This window comes from Notolepis coatsorum (genome assembly GCF_963971535.1).
Source record: "Notolepis coatsorum genome assembly, chromosome: 5".
NCBI lineage: Eukaryota > Metazoa > Chordata > Actinopteri > Aulopiformes > Paralepididae > Notolepis > Notolepis coatsorum.
In genome coordinates, this window is record NC_140169.1 from 90,246,450 (window position 1) to 90,262,708 (window position 16,259).

Sequence of the window (16,259 nt, forward strand, 5' to 3'; positions counted from 1 at the left end):
AGCCACTTATTCTATTTTACATTATTAATCAAAAATGCATGGGGTGAAGTTACAAGGCTAAACACATTTCATGCTTACCCGGTCGTCTGGTCCGAAGAAAGGATACAAATCATATGTATAAAGAGGTAATTTTAATTAGAAAAAGCTAGTTACAAGAAGATACTGAAGTGGAAAAGTGTCCATTTCAGTTAAAATATGCACAGAACAAAACATCTCATCTCTGCACGGCTTGTGCCCCGTGTCTGGCAGCAGGATCTCCATTCAGTTTAAAATAAGCAGAAAACAGAACATCTCATCTCTGCATGGTTCGTGCCCCGTGTCTGGCAGCAGGATCTCCATTTCTCTAAAAAGTCTGATCTGGCACGGCTTGTGCCTCTTCCTATCTCTCCTGCTCAGTGTAAAAAAATCTGCCTTTCTCTCGCCAGTTGGCCCTTATAAAGCCCCCAGATCTCTTCTGCTTATTGGTCCAAATACAGCGCTGTCACCGTGATGTCATTTCACCAGCCAGTCAATGCACGGCTCGTGGGGACTGGCTCTCCTCCCATTTTTGTCATTACCTCTACTGGGAAAACCCCATTTACCTCAGAACATGAATGCCTCTTTGTTGGAGAAGTAACAGATTACTTTCTTCTGGGAAAAACCCCATTACGTCATTTAAACATGTATGCCTGTCTGCTCTGCTTCCTCACTGCAAGGGTTAACTCTGCACGTACATGGGCCTCTCTTGTTCTGACAGTAAGAGAAGAAGACGAGGCAGACTGCCGTAATATACAGTACATAGCCTAACACATACATATACAGATATATACAGATATACATACATATACATGTACAATACAGTACTCATATACTTTAAACACTGATTGATCACACATCATATATGTATTTTGTAGTTTAAGGCCAGTTCTCTCTTCTGCTCTCATCTCTGTGCTCGTCTCGCTCGGAGCTGTCTCTCAAGGTCACATTCTTAAGGGGCCCCTTTCATTTCTGACTTACTCTAACAGAGACTGCATTCTGTAACATAACATTAACTTTTAACTGTAGTTTATAGTTTAAAAGGTGTATGAAGAATATACAGCTTATATAAGATACAAGTGTATACAAGTTATACAAGTGTGCACCCGTCATAGAGAGCTGTCTCCTCTGCCACGGATCTTCACATATAGACACATACAGTAACATATGCCTAGATCTAAAACAGATATATACCATAAACATATGCTTAAACCTTTTACATCCCACAATTGACAGAGAGAACAGGATGTCATTATTAACTAGTGTCACTCCGTCATATCTCTGTGTGTGTGTGCGTGTGTGTGTGTCTCTCTCTCACACTATGTCTCTTTCTTTGTGTGTGTGTGCGTGTGTGTGTGTCTCTCTCTCACACTATGTCTCTCTCCTTGTGTGTGTGTGCGTGTGTGTGTGTCTCTCTCTCACACTATGTCTCTTTCTTTGTGTGTGTGTGCGTGTGTGTGTGTCTCTCTCTCACACTATGTCTCTCTCCTTGTGTGTGTGTCTCTCTCTCACACTATGTCTCTCTCCTTGTGTGTGTGTCTCTCTCTCACACTATGTCTCTCTCCTTGTGTGTGTGTCTCTCTCTCACACTATGTCTCTCTCCTTGTGTGTGTGTGCGTGTGTGTGTGTCTCTCTCTCACACTATGTCTCTCTCCTTGTGTGTGTGTGCGTGTGTGTGTGTCTCTCTCTCACACTATGTCTCTTTCTTTGTGTGTGTGTGCGTGTGTGTGTGTCTCTCTCTCACACTATGTCTCTCTCCTTGTGTGTGTGTCTCTCTCTCACACTATGTCTCTCTCCTTGTGTGTGTGTCTCTCTCTCACACTATGTCTCTCTCCTTGTGTGTGTGTCTCTCTCTCACACTATGTCTCTCTCCTTGTGTGTGTGTCTCTCTCTCACACTATGTCTCTCTCCTTGTGTGTGTGTGCGTGTGTGTGTGTCTCTCTCTCACACTATGTCTCTCTCCTTGTGTGTGTGTGCGTGTGTGTGTGTCTCTCTCTCACACTATGTCTCTTTCTTTGCTGAGGCCCACATTCCCCAGGTTGCCTCCCGTTTCACAGACACCCTGCAGATATTAAAGGCTCATTTCCATTTTTTATAAGTAGAGCCAGCATAAAGCTATCCTCCAGAGTTCAGTTTAAAGATTATACTGGTCACATAGGAACGACTCAGGATGTCATTGTCCAAGAGTGTCACTTGTTCTGTGACACTTTACACCCCCTCTGTCATCCTGGTCGGTCATTTTCCATTGTCTTAATAGCGTCTGTACTGGGGGACGAGATGGCGATTGTGGGGTCACGTGGCTGTGACTCTCCACACCCCCTCTGCCATCTTGGTACCTTGTTACCCTGGTAGCCGGCGGGAAGACTTGCATCTGTTGTTCCCTGGCTGGACGGCTCGACAGGATAGGGGTCACGTTGTTGCTTGGTATCCGGCGGGAAGACTTGCATCTGTTGTTCCCGGCCGATGCACCCAGGTTGTTGTCGTCTTCGTCATCTTGGTCATCTTGGTCATCTTGGTCACCTTGGTCATCTTGGTCACCTTGGTCATCTTGGTCATCTTGGTCACCTTGGTCATCTTGGTCACCTTGGTCATCTTGGGGTCGTCCCCTCTGACCTCTTGGATCTCTCCCATAGTTTGAGGTAGGTTGATTTGTCGCTTCTCGGGCGACCCCCACGGATCCCCGAGAATTGTAGCAGCAGTCCTCTATTGAGGTGTGGTTGGCCTGGTCTTGTGACCCTGTCCGTAGGCCTCGCAGGACATCACAGATACAGTCCACAGAGGACTCATTTCTTTTCTCTCCTTCAGGTCCATTCAGGGCTCTCGTCGCCCTGTAGCCTGGGTCCAGGCCGATGTCTCTCTGTCCGGTCTAGGAGGTCTAGGAGGTCTGGGAGGTCTGGGAGGTCTGGGAGGTCTGGGAGGTCTAGATGAGGACCTTGAGGATGCTCTGGAGCTTGACCTAGCCCGGTCTTCCTCCATTTCCGATTTCTGACCTGAGTCAGTATATTCCTTCTTGCCATTCGCTGCGTCGTCCGCTGACTCCGGGGGACAGCCCCCCCCCCCGTCTAAGAGTGTGGCACTGGTTCAGGTTTTGTCCCTTTACCAGCGCACCTTTACCAGCGCACATTGTTCACAGGCCTTTCGGACTGTTATCGCTCTTTGTTTGGCTTTAGGTATGAGAATGTTGTTAGTTCTCAGGTATACCAACATCCTCTTACCTCCGGCATGTCCAAGGTTATCATATACCTGTCTGATCATGTGAGTAGCCTCGTCCTTTTAGCAATGGCTAGTTAGCCTGCTATTCGCTCCTATTCGCAATGGCTATTTCAGCCTGCTCGCAATGGCTATTTCAGCCTGCTCGCAATGGCTATTTCAGCCTGCTATTCGTCTCGATGGTACTGGTTCAGGTTTTGTCCCCCTTACCAGCGCACATTGTTCACAGACCTTTCGGACTGTTGTTTCCGTCCACTTCCTTCTTGCACAGGGGGTCTACCCTGTGTTGTGCTTGTCTCGGTCCAGACTGGGTAGTTAGTTACTGTTTATGTCTGGTATTAGCTCCGGCTAGTTAGCCAGCTTGTAGATTCAGGCTATGTAGCCTCTTATAGACTCAGCTCCTGCTGATAACACCAGCCTGTATTATTACGCCGGTTCCACTTCCGTCACAGTAGCAGGACTTATGCAGGACTTATTCTGATTGTAAGTAAACATTAGGTTATTTCTAGTTCAGGTGACCTGGTACCTATTTTTCTACTTAGGTTTCGACTGTAAGTAAACATTACTGCTCGCAATGGCTATTTCAGCCTGCTATTCGCAATGGCTATTTCAGCCTGCTATTCACAAAGTAGAGTTTTTTTCTACTTAGGTTCTGACTTTAAGTAAGCATTTAGTTACTTCAAGTCATGAGTAAACCTTTTTACCGTAATCACAAAAATATACTTTAAGTGTGATCCTTTCTTTAAGTAGAACCTTCTACTTTTTTGACTGTAAGAAAACATTACGTAACTTTTTAGTCATGAGTAAACCTTTTTACCGTAATCACAAAAATATACTTTAAGCGTGATCCTTTCTTTAAGTAGAACCTTCTACTTTTTTGACTGTAAGAAAACATTACGTAACTTTTTAGTCATGAGTAAACGCTACTTCAAGTCGTTACTTATCAACCCTCTCTTGTTCCTGATAGATTTTTTACCAATATACTTTTGGCTGTCTGCTGCGCTCTGCAGACCATCTACGTCACCAGTGTTCCAGATCTCGAACATTAGGAAGAGTCTTGGTTGGAGAGGTTCTGCCGATAAGACCAATCTTGAGTAAGGTTGACTCAAATCTGTAGCTAATTCTACTCCAGAGACACCTGACAGCAGTTATTTCAGTTAATATTCTTTCGGCTGTTGATACCTATTTAATTAGTATACAGCCCAACTCACTTGAACTCATGTTCTAAGCCCCGGAACCTCCAATCCGTTTTGACAGACCTATAAACCAGTGACTTGGCCGCCCAAGCACCACAGCGTCCTGTATGCTGAGGCTTCCAAGTCTCCACAAATCTGATAGGCCCGTCGGATACAGAGACCCTGATGCTCGCTCTGTCCCCCCGCGTCAAGGTGCTAAGCTCGATGAGAGTTTGCAGAGTCTCAATTTGTTACCCATGGGCGCTGGTGAGTGTACATCTCATGCAGCTGATATGGTTGGTAGGGTGCTAGCCTACCAAATGGTTGCTGTCAGGAAATCCCTTCTGAATGAAATAGATTACAAATTCACTTTACTTTACTCTGGGTTTAGAGCAAGGACGGACATCTTTACATATTATACTTAAAATATATACAAAATGCATGTAGTATTCTATGTCATGTTCCTTCCTAAATGACAATAACACTACATATTCTTCCTCTTGACAGATGAGCTGTATGTCAAGTGCAGTTTGCACTTGCTTGAGTCACTTGTGTCAGGGCCCCAGAGGGTAAGGATACTATTGATTCTCCTTCCGGGCTTTGAATTCCTCCCTTGTTGTCCTTACCTCTGCTTGCTGTTCTGGGGTTAGTGCGGCCCACTCGTCTGCAGGTAGGTATTGGTACTTCTTTGTCCCTGTTCTGTCCTTGGTTGTTTTCGGGGGGAACTCCTGGGAGGCCCCCCTTTTGTCAGATAGCATTTTAACTTGGTCATACAGCATACATTCGATACGTAGCTGGTCTTGTGACCATGCTGCGCATCGGGCTGCCAGTGGGTTACCCCCTGGGACTCCTCTGAACAGCTTTTCAAGCAGTAAGCATGATCCTTGCATAGGTGTTCCATTCATGACTGATTCTGCTGCATCATTGAGGGACATGCTCCCGCCTCGCACCAGTGGGATTGGTTTCTCCACCATCTTATGCCCTGGATCTTGACCGGGGGTCCTTACTTCTCTTTCCATCAGTTGGTCCATTGAGGCCCTTTCGGGGATCTCTAGTCCTTTGAGATGTCTCAACATGCGAGCTAGCGTCTTGTGTGCTTGTATCTCCTGAGCGAGCATCTGCTGCGCCAGCTCCTCCTGAGCTATTACTCAATATGTTGAGTAATCAGAACTGTGTTCAGTTTCAGAGGTATTTAGCTCCCCATCTTGTTCAGGCTCAGACTCAGTTTCACCTGAGGGTGTCATCTGTGGCCTCGGGTTCTGATCCTTGATCTGAATGTCGCCATCCTCCTCTTCTGAGCCATAGAAAATGGAACAGTGTTCATAATTGATGTTTTTGGCCTTTAGGTACTCGTCGAGAGAGTTGAACGCCTCTAGGTCAGTGGAGGAAGATACTCGTTTTGAGGTGGAGCCTGGCGCCTCATAAAGAGGAGGAATGACTCCATCGTCTTCTTGGTTCTTTCCATTTCCACACTCGTCTTTGATAGTGTGTCGCAGTGTTCTTGAGCGAGACACATAACCCCTTACTGCCCCCGTTAAGCAGGTTGGCACCTTGCATGGCTGCCTCCGCCGTCTGTGGGGCTTGAGCTCTGCCTTAGTCTTAAGGGTCTTCCCACACTGGTTACAGCAGTAAGGTTTCTTTTCTGTGTGTACCGGGTGGTGTTGTTTAGGTTCTGCCTTCGTCTTGAAGGTCTTCCCACACTGGTCACAGCAGTAAGGTCTCTCTTCTGTGTGTACCACGTGGTGTAGTTTAAGGTATCGCTTCGCCTTGAAGCTTTTTCCACACTGGTCACAGCAGTAAGGTTTCTCTTCTGTGTGTACCGTGTGGTGTTGTTTAAGTTCTGCCTTCGTCTTGAAGGCCCTTCCACACTGGTCACAGCAGTGAGGTTTCTCTCCTGTGTGTACCACGTGGTGTAGTTTAAGGTAACGCTTCGCCTTGAAGCTCTTTCCACACTGGTCACAGCAGTAAGGTTTCTCTCGTGTGTGTACCGTACAGTGATTTTTAAGTTCTGCCTTCGTCTTGAAGGCCCTTCCACACTGGTCACAGCAGTGAGGTTTCTCTCCTGTGTGTACCGTGTGGTGACTTTTAAGATGTGTCTTCGTCTTGAAGCTCATGTCACACTGGTCACAACAGTAAGGTTTCTCTCCTGTGTGTACCATGTGGTGACGTTTAAGATTCGTCTTCGTCTTGAAGCTCTTTCCACACTGGTCACAACCGTAAGGTTTATTTTCTGTGCCAATTACTGCCTGCTGTACAGCCGGCAGCTCTGGGTATTGTGATTTGCTTGGTTCTGTGAATTCCTCACTTCCCGCAAACGTTTCAGGGGACTCAGGGCGTTCCTCCCGTTCTCCTGGGTAGTCCAGACCCAGGTCGGGTATAGACACTCCCAATCCCTCCTCTATGATGTGGGAATGATTGTGAGACATCGTGTTAGCACTGGTTTGTTAGCCGATGTCGTGCTAGTTAGCTTCCGTCTGGCCAGCCCATGGGTGTTAGCACTGGCTTGTTAGCTGATGTAGTGCTAGTTAGCTTCCGTCTGGCTACGGCCAGCTCCTGGGTCTTCCGTCTAGCCAGCTCATGGGTCGCACCGTCTGGCTAGCTCATGGGTCTTAGTACTGGCTTGTTGGCCGATGTAGTGCTAGTTAGCTTCCGGTTCTGTGAACGGTCTTTTTGACTGTGCTTCACATCCAGTCTCTCCTTACAAACAGTGTCTTTGGGCTAGGGAGCCCTCGCCTTTCTGTGAACGGCCGTTTTGGCTCGCTTCACATCCACACTCCGCTCCTTACAAAGTGTCTCTGGGCTAGGGAGCCCTCGCCTTTCTGTGAACGGCCGTTTTGGCTCGCTTCACATCCACACTCCGCTCCTTACAGGGTGTCTCTGGGCTAGGGAGCCCTCGCCTTTCTGTGAACGGCCGTTTTGGCTCGCTTCACATCCACACTCCGCTCCTTACAGGGTGTCTCTGGGCTAGGGAGCCCTCGCCTTTCTGTGAACGGCCGTTTTGGCTCGCTTCACATCCACACTCCGCTCCTTACAGGGTGTCTCTGGGCTAGGGAGCCCTCGCCTTTCTGTGAACGGCCGTTTTGGCTCGCTTCACATCCACCCTCCGCTCCTTACAGGGTGTCTCTGGGCTAGGGAGCCCTCGCCTTTCTGTGAACGGCCGTTTTGGCTCGCTTCACATCCACACTCCGCTCCTTACAGGGTGTCTCTGGGCTAGGGAGCCCTCGCCTTTCTGTGAACGGCCGTTTTGGCTCGCTTCACATCCACACTCCGCTCCTTACAGGGTGTCTCTGGGCTAGGGAGCCCTCGCCTTTCTGTGAACGGCCGTTTTGGCTCGCTTCACATCCACACTCCGCTCCTTACAGGGTGTCTCTGGGCTAGGGAGCCCTCGCCTTTCTGTGAACGGCCGTTTTGGCTCGCTTCACATCCACACTCCGCTCCTTACAGGGTGTCTCTGGGCTAGGGAGCCCTCGCCTTTCTGTGAACGGCCGTTTTGGCTCGCTTCACATCCACACTCCGCTCCTTACAGGGTGTCTCTGGGCTAGGGAGCCCTCGCCTTTCTGTGAACGGCCGTTTTGGCTCGCTTCACATCCACACTCCGCTCCTTACAGGGTGTCTCTGGGCTAGGGAGCCCTCGCCTTTCTGTGAACGGCCGTTTTGGCTCGCTTCACATCCACACTCCGCTCCTTACAGGGTGTCTCTGGGCTAGGGAGCCCTCGCCTTTCTGTGAACGGCCGTTTTGGCTCGCTTCACATCCACACTCCGCTCCTTACAGGGTGTCTCTGGGCTAGGGAGCCCTCGCTTTTCTCTGCTTGCTGTTCTGGGGTTAGTGCGGCCCACTCGTCTTGGGTAGGGCCAGTTCGCTTCCTGTGGGTAAAGCACGAAATTATGCTGCACTTGTAACTCCCCCCAGAGCTCTATAAACATTATGTTACCCTTTAGTTGTGAGTAAACGTTGCTTTAATCACCAAGGTAGAGCTTTCTACTTTAATTTTTGCCAAATCTGTAATTTAATTTTACTCCAGAGGCTTTTGACAGTAGTCCTGTCTTCTTCGGCCGTTTAGCACCTATTTTGGTTAGTATAAATGCCCATCGCCAGGGACGCCATGTTGAGCACCGGTCGTAAACCGAGGTCAGATTGATTATCCCATAACTCTTTAGTCCGAATCCCAGCTTCAAGCAGCGTCCCGCGAAGCGTGGGACATCTAGGACTCAATTTGTCTATAACGTTCTGGGCTTAAACTCAGCAGACCACGGCTCACACACAGGAACCCCCCGTCCCCTCCAGTAATACAGTTGATTAAATGGAGTTGCGGGGTATATTTTTATTCTATTTGCACTGGGACGGACTCTCTTTAATTAGATGAGGTCCATTTCCCTTATCCGTTACACGTATTATCACTGTATGGCATTACGTGATAAAACCAGGTTTATCAGAGTCCACTTTTAGTCCTTAATGCATAATCATAGGTCTCCTTTTACTCTACACGTATTAAAGCCATACTTCTAGTTTGCCTTAATGCATAATCATATGTCTCCTTTTACTCTACACGTATTATCACTGTATGGCATTACGTGATAAAACCAGGCTTGCCGAACCCTCCTTTAGTCCTTAATGCAGGGGTAAAGCCACTTATTCTATTTTACATTATTAATCAAAAATGCATGGGGTGAAGCCACTTATTCTATTTTACATTATTAATCAAAAATGCATGGGGTGAAGTTACAAGGCTAAACACATTTCATGCTTACCCGGTCGTCTGGTCCGAAGAAAGGATACAAATCATATGTATAAAGAGGTAATTTTAATTAGAAAAAGCTAGTTACAAGAAGATACTGAAGTGGAAAAGTGTCCATTTCAGTTAAAATATGCACAGAACAAAACATCTCATCTCTGCACGGCTTGTGCCCCGTGTCTGGCAGCAGGATCTCCATTCAGTTTAAAATAAGCAGAAAACAGAACATCTCATCTCTGCATGGTTCGTGCCCCGTGTCTGGCAGCAGGATCTCCATTTCTCTAAAAAGTCTGATCTGGCACGGCTTGTGCCTCTTCCTATCTCTCCTGCTCAGTGTAAAAAAATCTGCCTTTCTCTCGCCAGTTGGCCCTTATAAAGCCCCCAGATCTCTTCTGCTTATTGGTCCAAATACAGCGCTGTCACCGTGATGTCATTTCACCAGCCAGTCAATGCACGGCTCGTGGGGACTGGCTCTCCTCCCATTTTTGTCATTACCTCTACTGGGAAAACCCCATTTACCTCAGAACATGAATGCCTCTTTGTTGGAGAAGTAACAGATTACTTTCTTCTGGGAAAAACCCCATTACGTCATTTAAACATGTATGCCTGTCTGCTCTGCTTCCTCACTGCAAGGGTTAACTCTGCACGTACATGGGCCTCTCTTGTTCTGACAGTAAGAGAAGAAGACGAGGCAGACTGCCGTAATATACAGTACATAGCCTAACACATACATATACAGATATATACAGATATACATACATATACATGTACAATACAGTACTCATATACTTTAAACACTGATTGATCACACATCATATATGTATTTTGTAGTTTAAGGCCAGTTCTCTCTTCTGCTCTCATCTCTGTGCTCGTCTCGCTCGGAGCTGTCTCTCAAGGTCACATTCTTAAGGGGCCCCTTTCATTTCTGACTTACTCTAACAGAGACTGCATTCTGTAACATAACATTAACTTTTAACTGTAGTTTATAGTTTAAAAGGTGTATGAAGAATATACAGCTTATATAAGATACAAGTGTATACAAGTTATACAAGTGTGCACCCGTCATAGAGAGCTGTCTCCTCTGCCACGGATCTTCACATATAGACACATACAGTAACATATGCCTAGATCTAAAACAGATATATACCATAAACATATGCTTAAACCTTTTACATCCCACAATTGACAGAGAGAACAGGATGTCATTATTAACTAGTGTCACTCCGTCATATCTCTGTGTGTGTGTGCGTGTGTGTGTGTCTCTCTCTCACACTATGTCTCTTTCTTTGTGTGTGTGTGCGTGTGTGTGTGTCTCTCTCTCACACTATGTCTCTCTCCTTGTGTGTGTGTGCGTGTGTGTGTGTCTCTCTCTCACACTATGTCTCTTTCTTTGTGTGTGTGTGCGTGTGTGTGTGTCTCTCTCTCACACTATGTCTCTCTCCTTGTGTGTGTGTCTCTCTCTCACACTATGTCTCTCTCCTTGTGTGTGTGTCTCTCTCTCACACTATGTCTCTCTCCTTGTGTGTGTGTCTCTCTCTCACACTATGTCTCTCTCCTTGTGTGTGTGTGCGTGTGTGTGTGTCTCTCTCTCACACTATGTCTCTCTCCTTGTGTGTGTGTGCGTGTGTGTGTGTCTCTCTCTCACACTATGTCTCTTTCTTTGTGTGTGTGTGCGTGTGTGTGTGTCTCTCTCTCACACTATGTCTCTCTCCTTGTGTGTGTGTCTCTCTCTCACACTATGTCTCTCTCCTTGTGTGTGTGTCTCTCTCTCACACTATGTCTCTCTCCTTGTGTGTGTGTCTCTCTCTCACACTATGTCTCTCTCCTTGTGTGTGTGTCTCTCTCTCACACTATGTCTCTCTCCTTGTGTGTGTGTGCGTGTGTGTGTGTCTCTCTCTCACACTATGTCTCTCTCCTTGTGTGTGTGTGCGTGTGTGTGTGTCTCTCTCTCACACTATGTCTCTTTCTTTGCTGAGGCCCACATTCCCCAGGTTGCCTCCCGTTTCACAGACACCCTGCAGATATTAAAGGCTCATTTCCATTTTTTATAAGTAGAGCCAGCATAAAGCTATCCTCCAGAGTTCAGTTTAAAGATTATACTGGTCACATAGGAACGACTCAGGATGTCATTGTCCAAGAGTGTCACTTGTTCTGTGACACTTTACACCAACCAACCAACCAACCAGCCAAACAACCCATCAACCAACCAACCAACCGACCAACCAACCCAACAACCAAAAAAACGATCAACGAACCAACCAACCAACCAACCAACCAGCCAAACAACCAACCAACCAACCAACCAACCAACCAAACAACCAACCAACCAACCAACCAACCAACCAACCAACCAACCAAACAACCAGCCAACCAACCAGCCAAACAACCAACCAACCAACCAAGCAACCAACCAACCAAACAACCAACCAAACAACCAGCCAAACAACCAACTAACCAACCAACCAACCAACCAACCCACCAACCCATCAACCAACCAACCAACCAACCAACCAACCAACCCAACAACCAACCAACCAGTCAAACAACCAACCAACCAACCAACCAGCCAAACAACCAACCCAACAACCAACCAACCAACCAGTCAAACAACCAACTAACCAAACAACCAGCCAAACAACCAACCCAACAACCAACCAACCTACCAAACAGCCAAACAACCCATCAACCAACCAACCAACCAACCCAACAACCAACCAACCAACCCATCAACCAACCAACCAACCAACCAGCCAAACAACCAAACAACCAACCAACCAACCAGCCAAACAACCAACCAACCATCCCATCAACCAACCAACCAGCCAAACAACCAGCCAAACAACCAACCAACCAACCCATCAACCAACCAACCAACCAGCCAAACAACCAACCAACCAACCCATAAACCAACCAACCAACCAGCCAAACAACCAACCAACCAACCCATCAACCAACCAACCAAACAACCAACCAACCAACCAACTAACCAACCAACCAACCAACCAACCAACCAACCAACCAACCAACCAACCAACCAACCCATCAACCAACCAACCAACCAACCAACCAACCAACCAACCAACCAACCAACCAACCAACCAACCAACCAACCCAACAACCAACCAACCAACCAACCAACCAGTCAAACAACCAACCAACCAACCAGCTAAACAACCAACCCAACAACAAACCAACCAACCAGTCAAACAACCAACTAACCAACCAACCAGCCAAACAACCAACCCAACAACCAACCAACCAACCAAACAGCCAAACAACCCATCAACCAACCAACCAACCAACCAACCAACCAACCAACCGCCAACCCAACAACCAACCAACCAACCAACCCATCAACCAACCAACCAACCAACCAGCCAAACAACCAAACAACCAACCAACCAACCAGCCAAACAGACAACCAACCATCCCATCAACCAACCAACCAACCAACCAACCAGCCAAACAACCAACCAACCAACCCATCAACCAACCAACCAACCAGCCAAACAACCAACCAACCAACCCATCAACCAACCAACCAACCAGCCAAACAACAAAGTCAGAACTTAAGTAGAAAAAACTCTACTTTGTAAATAGCAGGCTGAAATAGCCATTGCGAACAGGAGCAAAAAGCAGGCTGAAATAGCCATTTCGAATAGGAGCGAATAGCAGGCTAACTAGCCATTGCTAACAGGACGAGGCTACTCACATGATCAGACAGGTATATGATAACCTTGGACATGCCGGAAGTAAGAGGATGTTGGTATACCTGAGAACTAACAACATTCTCATACCTAAAGCCAAACAAAGAGCGATAACAGTCCGAAAGGCCTGTGAACAATGTGCGCTGGTAAAGGGGACAAAACCTGAACCAGTGCCACATTCTTAGACGGGGGGGGCTGTCCCCCGGAGTCAGTGGACGATGCAGCGAATGGCAAAATGGAATATACTGACCCAGATCAGAACTCAGAAATGGAGGAAGACCGGGATAGGTCAAGCTCCAGAGCATCCTCAAGGTCCTCATCTAGATCAAGATCTAGGGAGAGAGTTCGGTACCCAAGGGACGAACCTCCTAGACCGACCTAGACCTCCTAGACCTCCTAGACCTCCTAGACCTCCTAGACCTCCTAGACCTCCTAGACCGGAGGCCCGCATATCCTGTGACATGGAGACAGAGAGACATCGGCCTGGACCCAGGTTACAGGGCGACGAGAGCCCTGAATGGACCTGAAAGAGAGAAAAGAAATGAGTCCTCTGTGGACCGTATCTGTGATGTCCTGCGAGGCCTACGGACAGGGTCACACGACCAGGCCAACCACACTTCAATAGAGGACTGCTGCTACAATTCTCGGGGACCCGTGGGGTCGCCCGAGAAGTGACAATTCAACCTACCTCAAACTATGGGAGAGATCCAAGAGGTCAGAGGGGGTGACCCCAAGATGACCAAGGGAACAACAGATGCAAGTCTTCCCGCCGGATACCAAGCAACAACGTGACCCCTATCCTGTCGGGCCGTCCAGCCAGGGAACAACAGATGCAAGTCTTCCCGCCGGCTACCAGGGTAACAGGGAACCAAGATGACAGAGGGGGTGTGGAGGGTCACAGCCACGTGACCCCGCAATCGCCATCTCGTCCCCCAGTACAGACGCTATTAAGACAATGGAAAATGACCGACCAGGATGACAGAGGGGGTGTAAAGTGTCACAGCCAACTAGTGACACTGGTTATTATGACATCCTGCTCTTATATATGATTATGGGGAATGTCTGTAGATTCCAAACAACCAACCAACCAAACAACCAACCAACCAACCAACCCATCAACCAAACAACCAACAAACCAGCCAAACAACCAACCAACCAACCAACCAACCCATCAACCAAACAACCAACCAACCAGCCAAACAACCAACCAAACAACCAACCAACCAAACAACCAACCAACCAACCAACCAACCAACCAACCAACCAACCAACCAGCCAAACAACTAGCCAACCAACCAACCAAACAACCAACCAACCAACCAACCAACCAACCAACCAACCAACCAACCAACCAACCAACCAACCAACCAACCAACCAACCAACCAACCAGCCAAACAACTAGCCAACCAACCAACCAACCAACCAACCAACCAACCAACCAACCAACCAACCAACCAACCAGCCAAACAACCAGCCAACCAACCCATCAACCAATCAACCAACCAAACAACCAACCAACCAACCCATCAACCAACCAACCAGCCAACCAACCAACCAACCAACCAACCAACCAACCAACCAACCAACCAACCAACCAACCAACCAACACATCAACCAACCAACCAACCAACCAGCCAAACAACCAACCAACCGCCCATCAACCAACCAACCAACCAACCAACCAACCAACCAACCAACCAACCAACCAAACAACCAACCAACCAACCAACCAACCAACCAACCAACCAAACAAACAAACAAATAGCCAACCAACCAACCAAACAACCAACCAACCAACCCATCAATCAACCAACCAACCAGCCAAACAACCAACCAGCCAAACAACCAGCCAAACAACCAACCAACCGCCCATCAACCAACCAACCAACCAACCAACCAACCAACCAACCAACCAACCAACCAACCAAACAACCAACCAACCAACCAACCAACCAACCAACCAACCAACCAACCAACCAACCAACCAAACAAACAAACAAATAGCCAACCAACCAACCAAACAACCAACCAACCAACCCATCAATCAACCAACCAACCAGCCAAACAACCAACCAGCCAAACAACCAACCAACCAAACAACCAACCAACCAACCAACCTACCTACCAACCAACCAACCAACCAACCAACCAACCAACCAACCAACCAACCAACCAACCAACCAACCAACCAACCAACCAACCAACCAACCAACCAACCAACCAGCCAAACAACCAGCCAAACAACCAACCAACCAACCAACCCATCAATCAACCAACCAACCAACCAACCAAACAACCAACCAACCAACCAACCAACCAACCAACCAACCAACCAACCAACCAACCAACCAACCAACCAACCAACCAACCAACCAACCCATCAACGAACCAACCAACCAACCAACCAACCCATCAACCAACCAACCAACCAACCAGCCAAAAAACCAACCAACCAACCCATCAACCAACCAACCAACCAACCAACAAATCAGCCAAACAACCAGCCAAACAACCAACCAACCAACAAACCAACCAACCAGCCAAACAACCAACCAACCAACCAACCAACCAAACAACCAACCAACCAACCAACCAACCAACCAACCAACCAACCAACCAACCAACCAACCAACCAACCAGCCAAACAACTAGCCAACCAACCAACCAACCAAACAACCAACCAACTAAACAACCAACCAACCAACTCATCAAACAACCAACCAGCCAAGCAACCAACCAACCAAACAACCAACCCATCAACCAACCAACCAACCAGCCAAACAACCAACCAGCCAAACAACCAACCAACCAACCCATCAACCAACCAACCAACCAACCAACCAACCAACCAACCAACCAACCCATCAACCAACCAACCAACCAACCAACCAACCAACCAACCAACCAACCAACCAACCAACCCAACCACCAACCAACCAACCCATCAACCAACCAACCAACCAACCAACCAACCAACCAACCAGCCAAACAACCAAACAACCAACCAACCAACCAGCCAAACAGACAACCAACCATCCCATCAACCAACCAACCAACCAACCAACCAGCCAAACAACCAAACAACCAACCCATCAACCAACCAACCAACCAAACAACCAACCAACCCACCAACCAACCAACCAACCCATCAACCAACCAACCAAACAACCAACCCATCAACCAACCAACCAACCAACCAACCAACCAGCCAAACAACCAACCAACCCATCAACCAACCAACCAACCAACCAACCAACGAACCAACCAACCAACCAACCCATCAACCAACCAACCAACCAACCAGCCAAACAACCAACCAACCAACCCATCAACCAACCAACCAACCAACCAACCAGCCTAACAACCAACCAACCAACCCATCAACCAACCAACCAACCAACCAACCAGCCAACCAACC